The sequence below is a fragment of the Colias croceus genome, chromosome 22, assembly GCF_905220415.1.
Source record: "Colias croceus chromosome 22, ilColCroc2.1".
NCBI classification, from domain to species: Eukaryota; Metazoa; Arthropoda; class Insecta; order Lepidoptera; family Pieridae; genus Colias; species Colias croceus.
In genome coordinates this window covers 2136246-2158199 of record NC_059558.1, presented here as the reverse complement: position 1 = coordinate 2158199, position 21954 = coordinate 2136246, and the positions used below count along the sequence as shown (strand labels likewise).

The 21954-nt window shown below is 32.5% G+C and overlaps 1 protein-coding gene across 1 annotated transcript in view; it reads right to left on the bottom strand.

Moving 5' to 3' along the window:
- The window catches only part of LOC123701726 (agrin), a 56632-nt gene extending 37655 nt beyond the window's left edge, over positions 1 to 18977 (bottom strand). The window contains exon 1 of the mRNA XM_045649234.1: positions 18883 to 18977. The gene's annotated coding sequence lies outside the window, so the exon portion shown is untranslated. The remainder of the gene's footprint in view (positions 1 to 18882) is intronic.
- Positions 18978 to 21954: the final 2977 nt, after the last annotated feature.

Sequence of the window (21954 nt, the reverse complement as noted above, 5' to 3'; positions counted from 1 at the left end):
AGAAGCACTTTATAATATTACTAGATTTCCGCCCGCAGCTTCGCCCGCGTTTTCAAAGAAAAACTTGCATAGTTCCCGTTCCCGTGGGATTTCCGGGATAAAACCTGTCCTATGTGTTAATCCAAGTTAAATTTTTACTAAATTTTTCCTGAAAATCCATGTTTTCTTCTCTTCGCTAATGTGAGATTTTTGTCTATGAAAACATAATCTTAAACGATAGGTCACGTGCTGGTAGCAAAGTTGGGCGGGTTGCTTGTTATGAGTGTACACATAAGAGTTTTAAGAATTCATATATTTAAAAAAAAACTGCTCCTGGAATTTTATAAGTATTTTTACGTACTCAGCGTATGCAAAACTATAACCTCCTTTGAGCTTAGTATACCAACAGTGGGACACCCTGTATAAATAAATGATACACTAACTTACAAGGAAAGGCCATATTGTCTGTACTCCAAACATGATTAACAAACTTCCTTAGATAAAAAATCAAAGCGCAAAGTTCAAATAAGCTTACAAAAAGCGAAATATACCGTTCCAATACCCATCCTGTTCATACGAGGTCTCTATGTCAAGTATAAGAAAACGTACGGTCAACAAAAAATGACCTATAATTTTATTAAATTTCTTTTAGCCAATTAAAGCTGTCATGTTTTTGCTGTTAGCACTTCATTGTATGGAGTTTTTGTGAATCAAATTGGCACGAAGCAAACGAGCGACTTGTGCGATCAATTAAAGTCGAAATACGTCAGTTGTGTGTGGGATTCCTATCGGTTTTATACTTTTACTGTAATTGTTAATTCTTCTTGAGCTAATAATACTTATATCTTAACTAGGTTTCCGCCCGCGGCTTCGCCCGCGCAGTCAAAGAAAAACCCGCATAGTTCCCGTTCCCGTGGGATTTCCGGGATTGCGTCGTTTTCCCGGGATAAAAAATGGCCTATGTCCTCGGGTATCAAAATATCTCCATACCAAATTTCATGAAAATTGGTTCAGTAATTTAGGCGTGATTGATTAACAGACAGCCAGACAGAGTTACTTTCGCATTTATAATATAAGTATGGATAACTTTAGTAAATATTTACTTGACAGTACAGTAAAATTCTTGGAAATTTAGGTACCTAACTGTTTACATATACGGTTTACTTTATAATAGTATAAGTTATAACAAAATATGTGTGTAGTATTTATATAATTTAATTTAATTAATTTGTAGTATAATATGTTTATCACAAATTTACGTATTATAATTGTGAAACTTTAAACTACGTTTTATAGTTTTTAAAACATTACAACAATTAACAATTAATATTATACTATGTTCTGTGCAATGTGAACAGAATCCTTTTTTTATTACTAAAGTAAACAAGTCAATAATTACACTATAAAATTGTCTGTCTGTCAATTACTTGCCTCGCGTCGTATTAATGTATGCGTAGTGCGTTTGCGAAGTCATCATTAAATCAGCTAATTATACGATTTGAAAGCGAGTACAGATAAAAAAACTAACAAAATAACATTGTAATTGTGACATTGACTCTTATGTTTTTTAGGGTTCCATGCCGAAAGGGTAAACCGGGACCCTATTACTGAGACTTCGTTGTCTGTCTATCTAGAGGCTATAATATCTCATAAGTCGTGATAGCTAGAAAGGTGAAATTTTCACAAATGATGTATTTCCGCTATAACAACAAATACTAAAAAATAAAATAAAAATTATAAGAGGGGTCCCCATAGTACGGAACCCTTCGTGCGCGAGTCCGACTCGCACAGGTATGTACTAGTTTATTATCCGTGGTGATAGGTTATAAACAGATAATGAAGAATTCGTTAAACGACTTTTTCTATTTGTAGATTGTTAATTAGCATCTGTGATATCGAAGAGAGATCTGGACTAGACTAGATTCTTGTTTAGGCTTTCTATGATATTATTAAACGTTTATTTTTTACTAGCTGCGCTTCGCGGTTTCATCCGCGTGGCTCCTTTTTGTCTTGGCGTAATGATATATTATATCCATGAATTTATATTTTTGGTTTTATGGCATTCAAAATTGTTGTAATAGGCAAATATTATAATCTGTATTTTGGTTATTGTATAGTCTGTATGGTATCACTGTAAACTGCAATTGTCTTTGCCTTCCTCTCTGTCTCAGTGGTTCGTGGTGTAATGTCGTGTGCGCACAATGTAGTTTGTAATAAAGTATTATAAAAATAAAGATAATTTATCAGCATCCACAAGTTGTGTTTCAATATACAATTATTTCAACATGGTAGCAGAGCGTGGTTGATAAATTATGAAAAAATATCAACATCACGAGAAGATTATGAAGATACGTAAAAGTACAAGTTACACAAGTAAATTGAATATAAAAGGGAAGGTTGAAAATTGATCAAGATTATTAGAAATATTGAAACAATGGCTAAGCAAGCCCGGATTGAAGATATTACCATACCTTTATAAATATAAATTTATAAGGAATAGAAAAAATTCGATCACGAGGCGGGACTCGAACCCGCATCCTTTCGCGCCATTCCGGGGCGGATGCCTGACCAACTCAGCCACTCGTGAGCCTATTTTTCTATTTTTTATAAATTTGTATTATATCCTTCATCTATGAATGGGTTATCTAACACCGATAAAAATTTTCAAACCAGACCAGTAGTTTCTGAGATTAGCGCGTTCAAACAAACAAACTCTTCAGCTTTATAATATTGTCATAGAAGTATAGATAGATAGAATCAGAAACTGATTTTCAACAACGTAATCTGTGATTTTTATGTATTTTGTAGGTTATGGTTAACGAAATAGTATGTATGAATTTATTTTCATCTAACCCTAAATTCGATAGGTGACATTGCAAACTCAAAATTAAATTAAAACGCAAAAAGTTCACAAAGTGTTTGCTGTTTTCATTCACAACGAGAACATCGTACTTTTATTTCGTCGTCTAGTTTTTGTCCCCTTTAATTCTCTGCCCATTCACTTTTTATACAATGGCTATATTATAAAAAATCGTTAAGTGCGAGTAGGACTCGCGACACTAAGGGTTCCGTAAAAGTAAGCTAAACATCAACTGCAAAACTAAATTGTTGACCCATCTAAGTTATGACCATGCCAACTATTGCATAATCTAGGTATTTTATTATTTATTGATTTAGCGGTAACATAAATGTAACAATATATTTTCTGAGAATTGTCAACTGTCCATCTATCACGTTTTGTGAGATACAGCCTGGTGAAAGACGGGCAGACAGTGAAGTTTTAAGGAATAAGATCCCGTTTTTACTCTTTGGGTACGGAACCCTAAAAACTTAACGTTGGGTGGCAAGCGTGCAGTCACGGGTGATTATTCGATTGATAAAAATAGATACAATTTTAACAGGTATGTCAGGTCTGTTTTTGATGTATTTACTCCAGAAAGAGCTATTTTTCAAGTGGATTAAAAATCCCGATATTCGTTGTTATAAAAATGGGATATTTATTTCCTTTTCATCATCAGCTCATACTATATGTTCTCACTGCTGGGACATGGGCCTCCTATGAGGGTACAGGCCATAATCCACCACGCTGGCCAAGTGCAGGTTTGCAGATGTTACATGTCGTCGAACTTTTGACTCTTCGACATGTCGGTTTCCTCACGATGTTTTCCTTCACCGTTTCGCGATGCTCCCATGACCAGATACCTATATTGAAACATCAATCTTTTTCCTTTTGTGGGGTAATACTGTAAACATCTATCACTGATATCTATCGATTTTATTAGTTTTCACCGAGTATCGAATACAGGACACGTCACTCACGAATCAAAGTGTGATTACAGTAATTTTAATAATTTATCCAAAGTAGGTATACTACGATCATTCAATTCATTACATAGTGTTTTGTTATTTAGCACACACATAGAAGGTAACTTGGATTAACACAAATGATAGTTTTTATACCGGAAATCCCACAGGAACGGGAACAATGCGGAATTTTGTTTGGAAACGCGGGCGAAGCAGCGGGTGGAAAGCTAGTTTTAATATGAATGAATTACATATTTAATACAATTAAAGACGTAGATACTTGGAGAATTTCTCATGATACATAATGATGTATCATATTATAACTGTCAATGAATGTATTGACAGTTAAAAACACTTTCAAACCTCATATCATTAGCAAGGCCTCAAAACCGTGCCATATCAACAAAATCATCACAGTAGATGGTCACTCGATTATCATCACTTTCATTTCAGTGTGTTTAAAGCCTTTTGTTAACAATAATGTTGAGAAAGCGCTTTCTGATTGTATTGTTCTATATTTTTTGCAAGTCATAAGCGTAGATGAGTTTGCGTTTTTTGCGGACGTCAAATTGGATAAATATCGATTTCATGGTATTGAATGGATGCAATTTGAATTTTCACTTCTTTATAATGTAATAACGTTTGAAGCGTTTGATTTGAAGAGAAAAAGAACAATTTGCAAATTAATACGCGTATCTAAACTAATATTGTAATGAGCAATATTTTTATGATTTGGTTTTATTTCAAACGATTTATTAAAAACTTGACCGTTTTAAACAACTAGGTATTTTTTCATAAGAAAACTGCTTATTTACCGAGTAAAAAATGTTATATTATTATACCTTATAGAAAAAAAAAACAATTTTTGGACATAACTTAAAGTTTACACCTAATAATTCTAAAAAGTATATTGACTATTTTGTTCAACTTTCCTGAATCACTAACTAATAAGTGAAGTCGTTTAAACAGAAAATAACATCTATCACAAGGAGATCCAGTTAAAAGCGATCCAACTCTGATCAGTCCAGCGTAACTCGGATAATAAATGAAGAATGCAGACGGGAAGTTCAAATTATATACAGTAGGAATACAATATACTGCATATTATTATAATGGTTATAACATTTGGGGATCTAAGCTATGAGAGTCGTGTATAGTTACTTTCACTTTCATTTTAAATTAATTAGAAGTGGTTTTACGATGTGACAGATTAAATATTTCTTGTATATTATATTCTATTTTATCTAAATTTAAATCGGCGTTGAATTTTTAATATTTTGTCCTCAATTTTATTTTGGGCAGGATGACACGTTTCCATGTGTGCATGATCTTTGAGCTTCTTTAGTTATTTTTTTTAATAGCAGAGATGAGCAGTTTGTGTGATTTGAACAGTGATTGATTTGAGTTTAGAAATTTGAAAAATATCCTTAGCTATCCTTAGTAGATAAGTAGACTGCATATTTTGTCCTATTTTTAAACAGTCACACTTTAAAAAAATTAAAATGTTACAAAACCCTTTCATTAATTAAAATAATACTCAAGACGCACCTAACAAAGAAACCAGAGACAAGACGAGCAGCAGTAAATATAAAACATAACAATAAAACTATTTAAAACACAGTCTGTCCAAAAAAGGCGGTGAGAAGGGAAAATAAAAACACTAATAATGGCGAAGTAATCAGAAATGGAAACAAAGCCATGGACTAAAGCCCTGGCAGACCGTAAACCTGCCTTTTTATTTTGTTAAAACAACGGCACCTACTGTTACAAATTAGTTCCTATAATCTACATTTGTATAAAAGGCAATGCCCTGACTGACATATTGTCAAGGTAAACTACGGGTGATGGAAGATTGGAATTTTCATTTTGTGATATGTGCGATGATACTTAATATTAAACGTGAAATTTTGTAAGAATGAATCGAAGTATGTTTGTTAATCATTCATGCGAAAATTTGACGAACTGTTCATCAAATTTAATCATATCTGACTGAGCCGAAATATTTATTTAAATTACCTACCTACGTATATATTAGGTACATACGGGATAATGTTTTTAACAGTCGAATCAAGCTACCCTAGTAATGTTTTTCCAATAACAAATTAAATATTTTTTTACCATCACATATTTTGCTACCATATTCTTATTTGTTACATTGCATCTTCAAGAAATTCCAAGCACACATTCTATTAAATTCTTGGCTTTAAAATACACAAGAAATGTCTTCAAACCGAACACCACCACGCTTTATAAAGAATCTAAACAAGTATGGGTTTTATTGCAAGCCAACGAAGATATTATAATGAAAAATTCCCAGCCATTCAAATTCAAATCACGTTGGAATTTAGTGTTTTATTACATGTCAATCCACGTTTAAATGCCTCAATTTAGCAACATGTGAAAAACTATTTTATTGCTCCCTAGCATATTCTTATAAACCGGCTACTCACGTACCTGCCGCAGGGGCAATATTCGAACAATCTCGGTTGGTCGGCGATAGGAGCAATGTTTCCGTTCTCTAAATTGCCCCTGCTGTATAATATTACAATTAAGGATCCAATTAAGGGTGCAACTCCGAAATTGCCCCAACAAGTGGTAGCTAGGTGAGAAGCCGGTTTTAGAGAACAGATGAAATTGCTCTGACCGCAGTGCAACCGAGATTGTTCCAATATTGCCCCTGGGGCAGGTACATAAGTAGCCGGCTTTAATGATCAAGATATATAAGGTGACGTTAATCTAAGTGCATTTGAAGGAATGAATGCATTTACACATTTATGGCTTATAAAAGTTGTGAATAAGGAGGGAGATGAAGATAAATTGAACGAGTTAAAGCTAGTTTTGATGGCACCTGCGATCTACAGGTTCGTTCGTTTATGGTTGGACAGGAGGAGGACAGGAGAGCTCAAGTTAGATTGGTTTCAATTTAACTACTTCGTTGGTACAATTGTTGTTGTGATTGTGATTTGAATAGAATCAGTTTCATTTTGTTTATATAATTACTTCTATATTCTTATTTTTTTAATTATCAGTCTTAGCTTATGCGTCTTAATTTAGATTAAGGATCATTCTTAATTTAATTCTGTCAATAGATTTAAAGGAAAGCTGTTTATATTGTAATTTGTCGCCTATAATCCTTTCCGCAATAAATTAACATTAATGAACTATAATAAAATTCATTAATTTATACGTATAACATTAAAGATGGTTCTTGCAAAAATAAAATATTTCTTATTTAATTATTATCATTTCTTATTAATAACAAGCAATAAAAATAATGTTCGATGTATTAATTAAAAAGCCATTTTTGTCAGTTTTATAGTTTCCGTTTTAGCATATTTTTGTCGTGTCCAGAATCAATAAAAAAATCAAGTTCATCCGCTGCCAAAATCAAGGACAAACATAAAAAAATCACAAGATAAAAACTTTCTTTTGACAAAGCAGATAAAGAGTAGATTACTTGTATTAAGGTTATATGTGGTTATATTTTCCTGAGCATTGTCTATATTCTGATACCAATAATAAAAATGTAGTGCATGTTTGTAAAAATTGGTTGGCTGGCTGTTTTATTATGATATTAAGGATCAGGAATACTAGGATTGAACCAAAAAAGTCATTAACGCGAGTGCAACCACGGGACGCAGCTAGTGCGCAAATAAACAACATTAGTCACACAAAGACAGTTTATTGGTTGCGATTGCCGGGACAACGGTTTAAAATTGATATTCAATGGTAATTCGAGATATAATGCCCGGTGAAACCACCAAGAATGGGCTTGATTAAGTCGAAGCGAAGATACAATACTGAATTTTAAATTTCTCATTGTTGAAACTCGTACACGCCACAAATACGTGAATGAAATTTAAAATAAAAAACACACTTTTTCCACCTCAAAACCTTACTTGATATTATCAATGATCTAGTCTAGACGCAAATGATAAACATTCGCAGTAATATAGCTATCATTCTCATGATAAACTAGTTTTTGCTTGCTTAAATCTCTAATATAAATCTTAACCCGGCGTCATTGTTGCCGGGTATCTAATACCCGACTCATTTTAAAACTGTCATAATTTTAAAACAAAATGCGCACGTCTTTTGTCCGTTACAGTAGCTGGCTCGTTGACTTCTGTTCGCGTATTCTCTTCTCTTCTTTAGTGTTGCTGCGGCCACCTCGTAGTGTAGACATGTGTAAAGAGCGCGCGGGTAAGTTATACCCGGCCACAATGGCCACGTAACGTTTATAAAGGCAGCGTGTTTGTTGTTTTTTATTGTTTATTGATAAATTGCATATCGTTTTTCAAAGTTTTATGAACCATGTCTTACGAAAGCGAACAACGTCGACTGCTAGCCTTGTTTGAACAAGCTGACGCCAGTGAAAATGAACAGTGCAGTTCAGACGACGAGGGTGAAATCGCACCATATTTCAGAGCGAAGTCAAGGCAGTGATACGGAACAGGAATGCAGCGATGATGAGCAAGAAGTAATTGTTTCAACAAGTAACCAGCTGTTTTATATTGGTAAAGACAATTCCATCAAATGGTCTTCGCAACCACCTCGGACCAACGTCCGCACAGGGTCAGAAAACGCTGCGTTGATCTCGATAGCGGACAAGTATATTATAAGTAAATAAGCTTTGTTTTATATAGTTCATGATTTCATGTTTATGTTCTTAAGAAAATTTTATGTTTTATCTCTAAATGTATATTATGTTATGTTTTCGAATAAAAGTTTTATGTTATGTTCTAAAAAAAATATCGCAGAATAAAAAGATTTAATTTGATGAGTAATATGCTCATTTTATGATAAATAAATGTTTGATTTTTATTAATAATGTATTTAACTACCTATTTCCCTATTATATAAAACTAATAATGACATAAGCTTGATTCAGTGCACAATAATGTACATGGGTAAAATTTACCCGGCCACAACGGCCAAGTTCTGTTTAGTAGCCACAATGACGCCGGGTTAATTAAACCAGATTATAACTACAAAACAGACGTCTCATCCTGTCAAAGTAAAAAAATAGAATTCTAGTTTCTTAATTAGCCTTCAGCAAAAAATCTCAGGACATTTGTAGTGAGCGGACAAAGATAGGAATATGCAGTTCAAAATTTATTTCTCTGCTTTTGATTTAATATGCCATTAAATTATCGTCCCTATTGTCTACTAGACAAAGTCCATTATTGTTCTATATTTTAGTAAAGCTGAGCGCGCTGTTCCGATACGAAACGAATTAACATTTTGGATCCATATCTCGCATTTATTAAATACAGTTGTGGGCGTGTCTCAGGGATCTACATTTGGTCCTATTTCTATAATCGTTTTTGTTTGGATCAAACTTGGAAACAGTTAAGTTTGTTGCTAGGAGAAGTAAAGTTTACGGTACTGATTTAGCGCTTGGATAAGTTTCTGCATGAATTCAATTACAGTAGAGATCACTGACCCTACCGCAGTATGCAGCAGAGAATAGTCCAAGGAATTTAGAATATATGCTAGTAATTACTTACTCGGCTCGCACAGTTCTAATAGCGGGGACAGACCTAAATAACTCTATCTATGATATAATTTATTAGAACTGGAATTTATAACCTCAATTATACTCATTACATGGCCAATTATCTATATAAATATTGAGTACACAATAACATCTACGGTAAATACATTATTAATTATTAGTTTAAGTAGAAATCAATGCTGCTACCAATATAAAATTCCAAGTCAGACTCTTCAAGGAAAACATCAGATACAAAGTATTATAGAATAAAGTTGACCCACACAACTCACGTGGACAACATCAAAACAACGGCTAATAATTAATAACGAAACTAGGTTACGAAATATTATAATGAACATAATCTATGCTAAGCACCAGAATCCGTATCACATTTACATAAAACACATTTCAATTCAAAAGTGTAACATTTATATATACGAGGAATTTCTCAGCACTTAGATATTCTGAACGACAAGTGAAACTTGCAATTCTTGACATGGGATTGCGGAAAAAGTTTTATTTCGCTAACATCGAAAGCAAATCGCCTAGTACCGGTTTGGTAAAAGTTGAGAAAAAACGTTCAAAGTCTTGATACACTGCTGCGTCAGATTCACGAGTTTAATGCCTTTGCGTTATTACGGCATCGTTTCAGAGCATTGTGGGTCGTAAATGTGATTTTATATTCAGTTTAACTGTGTAAGCAAAAGCTCTTGACGCTAGGTTTATGTTTTATGAAGTATTCTTTCATATTAATAAAGTCGTTGAAAACGTTTGGTGTCTTATCTGTTTTTTTTTTCGATATGAAGTTTAGGATTAGAAAAAATTACTATATCGAAGAAAACAGCGCTAGATTTATTTTGACTGTTGCGTTTTTAGGAAGTCTATAAGATAGGTATTTTATACAAAATAACTTAGGATCAAATTCAAAGATATCAAGTTTATTGTAGACGATAAATTAACATTAGCATTTGCCACCTTTTAACCCGATGAAATCAAACATAAAGTCCAATGACTACTCAACTCATACACATACACATATCTACGATACAGTTAGTCAATATTAGATATAAATAGCCAGATTAACTGTTCCTTGAGCAGATCATTAAAACTGCAAACAAAACTTCATTAGTCATAAAACGAGAAGGTAAATCGATTACGAGAGATGGTATTGAACCGATAAAAGTTACATATAGTGACGCCTTTTCTAGACTGGAGTGGTCAGTTAGCCTTATTAGATAGTCTATTAATAGACTAGTTTAATACTTATGTTGATATAAAAATATTAAACGATTCTAAAGGGTGCTTTGATGCTTTAGTTCTTGGTATTTGAGAGATAGAATTTGATGTTGTGGTTGATAAGACTATTTTTGTAAAGAATGTTAACGTAACTAATTCTGAACTCCGAATGCATTCCATGATAAAATATTCTATTTATATTTGTTTGTTGAGTATAAAATGATTGATGGACGACCCACATTAACTTCGATTACATACAGGCTTTTCAAATCTCTTTTTTCTCGTCTCAATGTCAGATTTTCAATTTTATATCCCCAAATTTAGGTATTTTGTGACACCACCATGGCAATTATTGACCATTACGTTTAACTGTTACCATAATTGAGGGCTTAATGTTTCAAGGTATTATAATTTGCCTTAATGACTCTGGAACTCCTGGGCTCTTAACGTTTAACTCTTTGGAAAGAACCCGTAGTACTTTAAAGCATTAAATCTTTCGTTGGTAAGGCAGGATTTTTTAGAAATACGCTTACTGCTTAGTACCTATTGAGTTTTGAATTAATTTATTTCTTTCATTTGAAATTAATTGAAGTTCTTAGAAAAAAGTCGTATTAAAATACGTACTAATAAAGTTTCAAATATTTGTATTTGGAACGTTTATTTCTTAACGTAATAGTACAGGATACATCGCCCATTTTTGCAAGTGACTACTATCAAGCTGATTTTCCGTTTGTAGCTTTATTTTGATGAGACACCGAATAATTTCGTGTACGAAACTCTCGATTGTGGTAGCTAACAGAGATAACAAGGATAAAATTTTTTGATTTGATGGTTCTCAAATATTTATTACGCAATTTGTAGGACAATATGTCTGTTGAATTATATAAACATTAACTAAGTGAAAACAAAAAAATCAGCTTGTTAGTAATCATTTATGATGACCTCGTTATCGATACACTTTGGAAAGGGGGACTCTTTGAACAAACCATAGATTTTGTAGGACAAATATTTTTTCCAATAATTTAGGTAATTATCTTGAGATTGAACAAAAAAAAATTCAGTTAGTAATAAATATTTGAGAACCATCAAATCAAAAAATTTTATCCTTGTTATCTCTGTTAGCTACCACAATCGAGACTTTCGTACACGAAATTATTGGGCGTCTCATCAAAATAAAGCTACAAACGGAAAATTAGCTTGAAAGTAGTCACTTGCAAAAATGGGCGATGTATCCTGAACTATAAACATTTTTATTTGAATAAACTTTTAACAACTGCCTATTATTATTTATTACTTTAAAATTCCAATCGAAAAGACGTTTATACAGATTTGGCAAGTCCATTAAGTTTGATCTTTTTTAAAAACATTTTAACCGATGTTACAAAAATAGTTCTGACTTTGAAGCGTAGATATTATGTTTATGTAAAAAAATATTATAATAACAAAAATAAATACAATAATGTTATTTATTTCGTATCTAACAATCTAACCAAATGAAGCATGATAGTATCTTATGAAATCTTCAGCAGAATGTGTTATTTCGCAGAGCTATGAATAAATGCAAACATTATCATATTGGAATAACGGAATAGTCGAGAATGCATAATGTATTGTTTTATTACGGTTTTATTTTTGGTTGATCGTTATAGAAAAATATTTGTTTAAAAAATTACATTAAAAGAAAGAAAAGAAAGAGTATCATTTCCAAAACTCTTAAATGAATACAAGATCTTATCTTCTCTTAATATATATAAATCTCGTGTCACAATGTTTGTCCTCAATGGACTCCTAAACCACTTAGCCGATTATAATAAAATTCGCACACCATGTGCAGTTCGATCCAACTTGAGAGATAGGATAGGTTTTATCCCGGAAATCCCTCGGAAACGGGAACTATGCGGGTTTTTCTTTGAAAACGCGGGCGAAGCCGCGGGCGGAAAGCTAGTCTATAATATAAAAATGAATCGCAAAATGTGTTGGTAAGCGCATAACTCGAGAACGGCTGAACCGATTTCGATAATTCTTTTTTTATTATATTCCTTGAAGTACGAGGATGGTTCTTATGGAGAGAAAACGTAAGCATGTACCACGGGCGAAGCCGAGGCGGACCGCTAGTTAAAGATAAAATAATCGATAAGTAGTCAAATCGGACCAGTAGTTCCTGAGATTAGCGCGTTCAAACAAACAAACTCTTCAGCTTTTTAACTAATAGATTTACTAAATAACATTTAAATCGGGATAATAATTATGAATGGACAATAAAATTATGTAGTAAATCATATTACCATGCTAGGAAAAGGGAACCCAACATCAAACAATTTTAGGTTATACCAAACAATTTAAAAGGTGTATTCAACGAAAGCATCCCACATTCGATACTCCAACTTTCCATCAATAATATATCTCGAGTTTCAAATACGATGTATAGAACGAATATAAATATAGTTCTATACAATACTCAAATTCATGAATACTAATATGCCCATGTTTATGGTAAACAGTTTATGACTTTATGCAATATTACGTTGCATTTACAGTTATTTCACGGATTGTTTAACAGAAAACATTACATGTAGGTGAAATGTATTTATGGGTTTATTATTTATTATCTGTGTATAAATCGAGTTCTATTCGAATAAGGCGATATTCCATTTATGGTTTAAATGACTTGTGTTATAATATATAAATGCACGATAAAGAATAATAAATAAATATTTCGGAACTATTTTCACACACGGCACGATCTGATCCCATACTAAGCTTTCGCTTGTGTTATGGAAACCAGATGGCTGATAAACATACATATATAGTTAATTTAATTTTAAATAATTACTTATATAGATAACTAGCGGTCCGCCCCGGCTTCGCCCGTGGTACATATTTATTCGCAATAAAAAGTAGCCTATGTCCTTTCTCGGGTATCAAAATATCTTCATACCAAATTTCATGCAAATTGGTTCAGTAGTTTAGGCGTGATTGAGTAACAGACAAACAGACAGAGTTACTTTCGCATTTATAATATTAGTAAGTATGGATTCCAGACACAGAGCAAACATCTATGTTTATCACACAAATATTTGCCCCGGGTGGGAATCGAACCCACGACCAGAGACTTTGAAGGCAGGGACCAGGGTGACTACCAACCAAGCCAACTGGCCAGTCAAAGAATAGTACGCATGATATAAATAGATTGTCTTGTTTCTGAACTGCATATTAAAACATTAATTAATTTTAAGAAATTTATGTTTGCTTTTTACAATGCTTGTTGAACAGTAATTCTGAACTTTTTATCATAAAAAAATAATGATGTTAAATCTAAAAAGATGTAAATTTATTAATTTTTTTCCTCATACATTTTAAATTATTCAAATCCATACAATGACATATTGTCTAAACAGATGCATTCAAACGTAACAAAACATAATTAACGAAACTAAAAAACAGTTACGCATTTTTTAATGCAACTTTAACGAGCAATAGACGTTAATGTATGTATAATAGTAACCATAAAATAGAGCGGAACTGAATGTGTTCTGTGGAATCGAACCCGCGACCTCCAATCAACATTAAGCATGGCTTTTACCGCTACACCATAATTACTCATTTTAGGACTGGCAATACTGATTACGATGCTATAAGTATGCTATCTTAGATTACAAAATAAAGTATGCTATAATCATATTTTGACTTATAGTATTTTGAATTTTCATGTGTTGGATTTTACGCGAGTATCCTACTAATATTATAAATGCGAAAGTTTGTGAGAATGTGTGTGTTTGTTACTCTTTCACGCAAATACTACTGAACCGATTACAATAAAATTTAGCACTGTACATTTAAAGGGTAACTTGGATTAACACATAGGATAGGTTTCATCCTGGAAATCCCACGGGAACTATGCGGGTTTCTCTTTGAAAACGCGGGCGAAGCCGCGGGAGGAAAGCTAGTTGTAATTTGTACATATTTTAGAAATTAAAGATTTTAACGGATTTTAAACGCGATCTATTCATTATATTTTATCTTAAACGTTTAGCAAACCTTCCAACCAAACTCCAAACCAGCGAGCGTGGTCACGGGGAGACAGATGTTACAATATACCTAGTATTATTATCTTTATTATGCATGTTTCAATTTTAGAATGAGATTTTAACACAAAACTTTTCGAGTTAAAAAAATACTTTATCAATAGAAAGCTTGTACCTACTTCGGAAACGAATAATATACACCTTTAAAATAAAACACTAATAAAAATAACTTCAACTCACACAGGAAGAGAGTCTTTAAGACATTTCCAGTTTTTTAACAAGAAATTCATCTGTTTAGCATAACTATGACCAATTAATTATATTTCGGATATAAAACCAGATCTAGCGCGCTAGATCGTGCAATGACCTTATAGAACATTGCGTAATTCAGAATGCATAATTTTTGTATTAATTTACTTATTTTTGGAGGAACGATGTATTATAATAATATGATGACAACTTTGAATTATTTAAGTTTTTTCTTTAATCCTAATCACTACAGAGTATAAAACAAAGTCGCTTTCTCTGTCCCTATGTCCCTTTGTATGCTTAAATCTTTAAAACTACGCAACGGATTTTGATGCGGTTTTTTTTAATAGATAGAGTGATTTAAGAGGAAGGTTTTAGTATATAATTTATTAGGTTTTAGACAAAGCGGGCGAAGCCGTGGGCGGTAATCTAGTATTATTATAAACGTGAAATTTGTGAGCTTTTACAAGAGAAGCTGACAAATTTCTGACAATTAGGAGATGCGGTAATAAATTATAGCCTGGATTATAGTGCTCACGTAAAGCCACGGACTGCCGTTAGTATTTTTTAACAACATTACATTTGTATTATTATCTAAAAAAATAAGTTTCTGCAGTCATAGAAAAGACGCGCGTTTTTCAATAAACATGTCGATTTCATTTTTTTTTGTTTATACTATATTAAACGCGTTTTAAACCCGGCACTGTGTACATAAACAAGCGAATTTGCACTTGACCGGATATACATGTATCGAACTTAGATACTTTCGACGCGTGACCCTAATCTCACCATTGAATCAAAGGAGGTCATCGTACCAGCAGTTTCTGAACGAGGAATTAAGTTTTCGAACGAATCTACTTAGATCATTTTCGAAAAAAAATTGATGATTTTTTTTAGTGTCTCCGAAAATCTCTCTGTCAAGAAAATAATCAAGTTCCAAAGGTATTTAAGTAACTACGTATAAAATAAATAAATTAAGTCGATGACAGTGATAACATTGTATTTTCTATTTTTGGTACCAAAAAAAAAAGAAAGCAACTACGATCAGTTATTAGGTATATACTCAACCAACTAGTTAATCCCGAAAAAAAGACAAAGCTTTAAGTGATGGTGTATTACAATAATAATAATTAATTACTCCTGAATTAATTACGCCTGATGTTAAGCTGAGATGTGGTCTAAGGTAGTACGCGCTTCCCCAGAAGATACCTGTTCACTCTACGCTTGAGGGTCTAAAAATGTCATTTGTTACTTCAACGAGTCGAGATTGTAATATAAGGCACCTCAGGGCAGATGCGTGTTTGTTTGCAGATATCTTCTATAAGACAGTGATCAGAGCAGGTGATGAAACTAAGTGGTGAGACCAGATGATGAGACTTAGTAAAAAAGTGATGAGACAGACAGAGACTTCATATTAGCCCTACCCAGAACGGGTAGGGCTAATATGAAGTCTCAGCTATAGTGAATCAAGAAAAAGAAATAACGAAAGACGATCGCTGCAAAATGATGTATCGAAACGCAAACTTCAAAAGGATTAAAACGTCTGTCTGTCAGTCCCACGTAATGCAAGTTGCCAAAAATGGTACATTTGGGTCATTTCGTTTACAGGGTTCAGTGACCTGACAACTTAATTAGTAGCCTGTTTATTTACTGCATTATGCCATTGGTGATTATATCAATTACAATTCCTTTGAGACGCGGTACTTTTTATTTGGAAGAAAGTTTATTTATCACTAGCTTCCGCCCGCGACTCCGTCCGCGCGGATGTCGGTCTTCGCGTGGATGGTTTATTTCTCCATTTAGAGGTAGGTACCTAACCTCTGACAATAACATCTTAAATATCTATTGGACCCAATTCCCAAATACGGCTAGGCTTATAATAATACGCAACGTGTGTTCGCGGTTCTACGGAACAACGTCTATGGATAAAACTGAAAAATTAAGATTAATTTTTTTTCTACGTATTTTTCCAAGATAAAAAGTATCCTATTTTACGCCCAGGATAATAAGGTATAATTATACCAAGTTTCATCGAAATCGAACCGCTAGTTTTCACGTGATGCCTTCACATACAGACAGACAGACAGACAGACAGACAGACAGACAGACAAAAATTTTTTTAATCACATATTTGGGTTTGGTATCGATCCAGTAACACCCCCTGGTATTTATTTTTTCAATATTTTCAATGTACAGAATTGACCCTTCTACAGATTTATTATATGTATAGATTAAGAGTTCTGAATGAAGATTTTGACGTGTGATGTATCGTAGGAATTGTTTCAACTCATTTTAATCCTTAAAATAAAATTTCTTGATGAAAAGCTCCATATTTATCAACATGAATATAATAAGTTATAATATAGGTAATTCTGATGATAATTATTGTAACAGAAAATAAGTCAAAATCAACTTTTTCTTTACATTTTGTTGTTTTATAACTCAGCCCCCAGAATCACAGACACAATAGAAAATCTATTGTGTCGTGGCCCGATCGGGCCACTCGGGGCTCAATGGATTAAGTATTAACATTTTTTTAATCCAATATTTTTTTAGAACTAATAATAATTAAGTATAGGTGATAATAAAAATTAAAACTGTTCAAATAGCAATTACCTAGGTACGTCATAAAAATTAAAAAATATCCACTTTTAATTTTACCAGCTACTCTTATAACTATAATATATCGCATCAAAAAAAATCAAGTGAAACGAAAAACTGTAAATTGTGCATGCAAGTCAACCTAGCAACATTTTAAGTGGCCTGTTTTTCTGGTTCTCCAGAAAGTCTGTAGATACATAGGCACAGATAAACACAAAGATTAATTATATTCAATAAACATTTTCATCAAGTTTTTTAAGCCAATTATGAAAAAAAAACATAGGTAATTGAGTAAAAAAAACTAATAAGTCAAATTACTTTCGATAATCGCAATTTTTGATAGAAAATACGGGTTATTATAATGTCTATATAAAATATATTTTAGGCCCTACAATAATAAGATACCTGCTGAAGTTATTGGTCTAAACCACTTTATTTCACACAACATTTTATTTCACACAAAAAAATTCTAAACTTCCACGAAAATTCATACTAGTTCATACATTTAAAAATAGTTACTTTATATGTTTTTAAACTATACTACACTACCACATCACATCGTTTTTCGATTTTAAGATTCATAAAACTTTTATTATCTAGATAATAGTTTACGCTATTCAAGATTTAATCTTCTGTTATATAGTGAGCTATAATATCTTATATCGCAGTGGTTAAACAAACAGGTTGTCAGTTCAATAAACATGGTCTATAAATTCAATATAAACATTTATTGAACTTCCGCGTATTTGCACGGTTAAATTTTTCTTTTTGCGAAACTACATACATTCTGACTATAAATATCTTCGACGTCAAGTCAACCGTATCCTTTTTTATTTGAATTACGAAATTATTATTATTATTCATGTTTAAGGAAAAAAAATAAAAAAAAATTAAACCACTGTCAAGTTGTTAGTTGATGCAGACAATATTTAATAGGGAAGACATCAGCATTCAGAAAAGAAAAGAATCATTACAATCAGTTCACCCTGTCGAAAGTTCTGAGGTAACAAACCCAAAAAAATTAATCGAATCGAGAACCTCCCCTTTTTGTAAGTCGGTCGAAAATATTATTATGTGCATTTCCGAAAAATACAATCGGTATTTTTCATAAGCGTATTTTAATACTTAATTCCTTTTTTAAATTTGTTTATGACGACATTAATTGGTAATGTCTACAAAGAAAGTACCTACCTACACTCCAAGTTTTATTGTGTCGATAAATTGAATAGAATATTTTAAGATAGTGCTAAGAGCTTATCCCTGTACCTACTTATTAAGACTTGTGATAAACTTTTTTCTTCCATTTTATACTAAACTTTTTCTTACCATGCATTATCAAAAAACTTTTTCAAATCATCCAAAAACGAATTTTTAATTTTTTTTCCTAAAATATTTTTGTTCTTCAAAACTCCTTCAAATTCAAAAACTTTTTACTCCACCTAAAAAATTAACATCCGTTTTTTAATTCTTTAAAACTCATCAAAAACTTACTCAAAATATTCCCGAACGCACGTCCACACAAACACTTAACAAACACAGCACACGTCTGAACCCGGCGGCGCCGCGGTGCCAACTGGACCCGAGGCAGTACCTCCTCACATTATTATACCACCTATGCTAGTTTCCATCTTTCACTGACCAGCATGTGGGTTAATGAGGACCGATGCCAGCGCTCAGTTTTCTAAGCGTTTTCAAACGACGCGAAGCTGCTAAGCTGTTATGCGCGCCTGGTATCCAAAATCAATTATGATTTAATTGGGTGGATTAAATTAGATTTATTATCCTAGAAACTACTTTCGAACCTTCAAAAAAGTACAATCTGAAATAACAATAACATTATCTGTTATAAAACAGTAAGTATGTCTGCAAGGCAGTAAATTCAACTCAAATACCTATAAAATACTATAAATTTCAATTAATAATCGTCAATGAAAATAGGAGATACAAGTCAAAAAGTTTAACAGGAAAAGTCACGATTTATTTAAAGAGACACAAACTGATTAAGCCTCATAAGTTAAAAAATTGAAAAAAGCGAATGAAAAGGTTGAATTACCTACGTAACAAAAACATCTAATTAATTAATCTTATACGATCTGTCAAACATGCATCAAAGTTTTAACTACTCCTTTCTCAATCTTCCCCGTGACAATTTGAAAAGGTTTTCGTTAATAAAATATAAACATAATGCCGTTTCCTTATTACCACTCAAATAGCAGATTTTATCAGAAATACATTTTGGCAATCAAGATCAAAATATTATACGCAAAGTCACCGTGATTATAAAACCTCTGAATTGAAAATTATGAACCTCTGATTGATTGGCACCTTATTCATTAGGCGTATATTTAAAAAGAAAAATTTTGCGGTCAGGAACGGAATCCTTTTATTATAATTCTCCAATTTCTTTGGTTTTTGATTGCAAATAACTGCCTCATAGATTTGATTTGTACCACATTGTTATACGTGGTAATACAGAACTTAGCGCTATATTATAAAAGTTGTTTTAATTATTATTCTTGCTACCTCATTGATGAGATTTCACATAAGTTTGAATGCATACTACGTTTGAAAATGTCTTGATACCAAATATTTTAATGAACTAACTACTTATCAGCATGTGTAATAAAGAAGAAAGCCTATTATATTGAAATCCTTGAAAAAAGTCAACAACAAATTTGAACTTTTCAATATTTATTCAACATCCATAATGTCTACGAACAAACCGAAAAAACTAGAAATACCTAATACGTTTTGAAGGAGAATGTTTTTTATCATACCGAGCTTCGGTAAGAGTGAAGTTGTAGACACTGAACGAAATCTTTTACACGAATTCAAAATCCGTAATGCCAAGTTAATTTTACCTAATCATCATAATCACCCCCCCTTCCCCCGTCCCCCCAATTTATTTCCTACATAACCTGCCTGGTCTCGAACTCCGACCTTATCTATTTGAAGTTCTCACCTCACCACTGAGCCACCACTGCTTTTCCTTAATTCAGTTCGAATAATATTAAACATGTCAAAACGAAATAATAAACTACTGTAGCATCTAATAAAAATGCTTGAAAATATAAATGAATGCTTTGATTAATTAAACAAGGTGCGGGTAGTAAATCAATACTATATTATGGAGATTAATGATGCATTTACAACACTTTTGTTAATTGAGTTTAAAATTTCGTAACTGTGAACCGGCTTTAAGATAACAGTTAGGTGGGAAAAGTACATTGATTTTGAAGTGCTTAAATTATTCTTAATCAATGAGTATCTATAATATAATAACTCAGCCCCCGGAATCACAGACCCCGAACCACGACACAATAGAAAATCTATTGTGTCATGGTCCGATCGGGCCGCTCGGGGCTCAATGGGATAAAGAGACGTATACTCAAAAAGGGAATATGAAAATAATTCCTAATGCAGTAACTAATAATTACATAGTTCAACCAAATCTATTCAAACCGATCAAAAATCAAACTCAAACCACCTTTACATATTTAAATAAAAGACGATACAGATTACAGATGTGCTGGCAAAATGTCAGATTAAGTTCCTTTGGTAGTATCACAGTCTAACAAATATACAGTCTACACTATAATATTATATTATAAAGAGGAAAACTTTGTTTGTTTGATTGTAATGAATAGGCTCATAAACTACGGACCGATTTTAAAAATTCTTTCACCATTCGAAAGCTACATTATCCACGGACCACGAGTAATATAGGCTATATATTATCACGCTAAGACCAACAGGAGCGGGTGAAAACGCGCGGCACAGCTAGTTTTCTATATAATGTGGTAGTATTGAGCTATAACCTTTTAAGGAACACAGGAGGTACCTACATAATAAAGGCTTCTGTTTTTAATATTTGCTTATTGTGTGCTCGTTTGTTTTATTATTTCTGTTTAAATGCGTTTATTGTTTTATGTATTCCTCGAATAAACTGTTTATCCATCTATTTATTAGTTAATATTTTTAGGTTGTTTTGATTATCTCTGTCATTTAGCTCGAACAAGGTATTATAAGTGAAGAAATCATAAAGTACATAAGTAAGAAATAAAATAAGGAATTAAATTGTGACCACTGTTGACCTACATTCACATGGTAAATATACTGGTGTAATAATAACTGTTATGTTTGTTATAAATGGTGTCAAAGAAAGGGTTTAACACGAAAACGTTGTATTTTAAGAGAAAACAGCTAAAAATAATATAATGGCTAAGTACTGCTAAATTAAAATAATAAAGTTTCATAAGAACATTACTTACAACATCAACAAAAACTACATAATAGAGATTTTCTTTGAATAGTCTGTTGATCTTTATTTAAATAACAACGCCGTATTAAAAAAAGGTGACCGCTCAAATAATTATAAGAATTAATATGCATTTAAAATTATTACCTCAGGACCAGCGTGACAGACATTACGATATTTAATTACCGTGTTTGTAATATATATTATAGTATGCGTATGACTTCCAAGCATGACACATAATTTATTAAAACTTACTTTATGGGACGGAGGCTATCTAAACTAATAATAGAAGGAAACATTTGTGT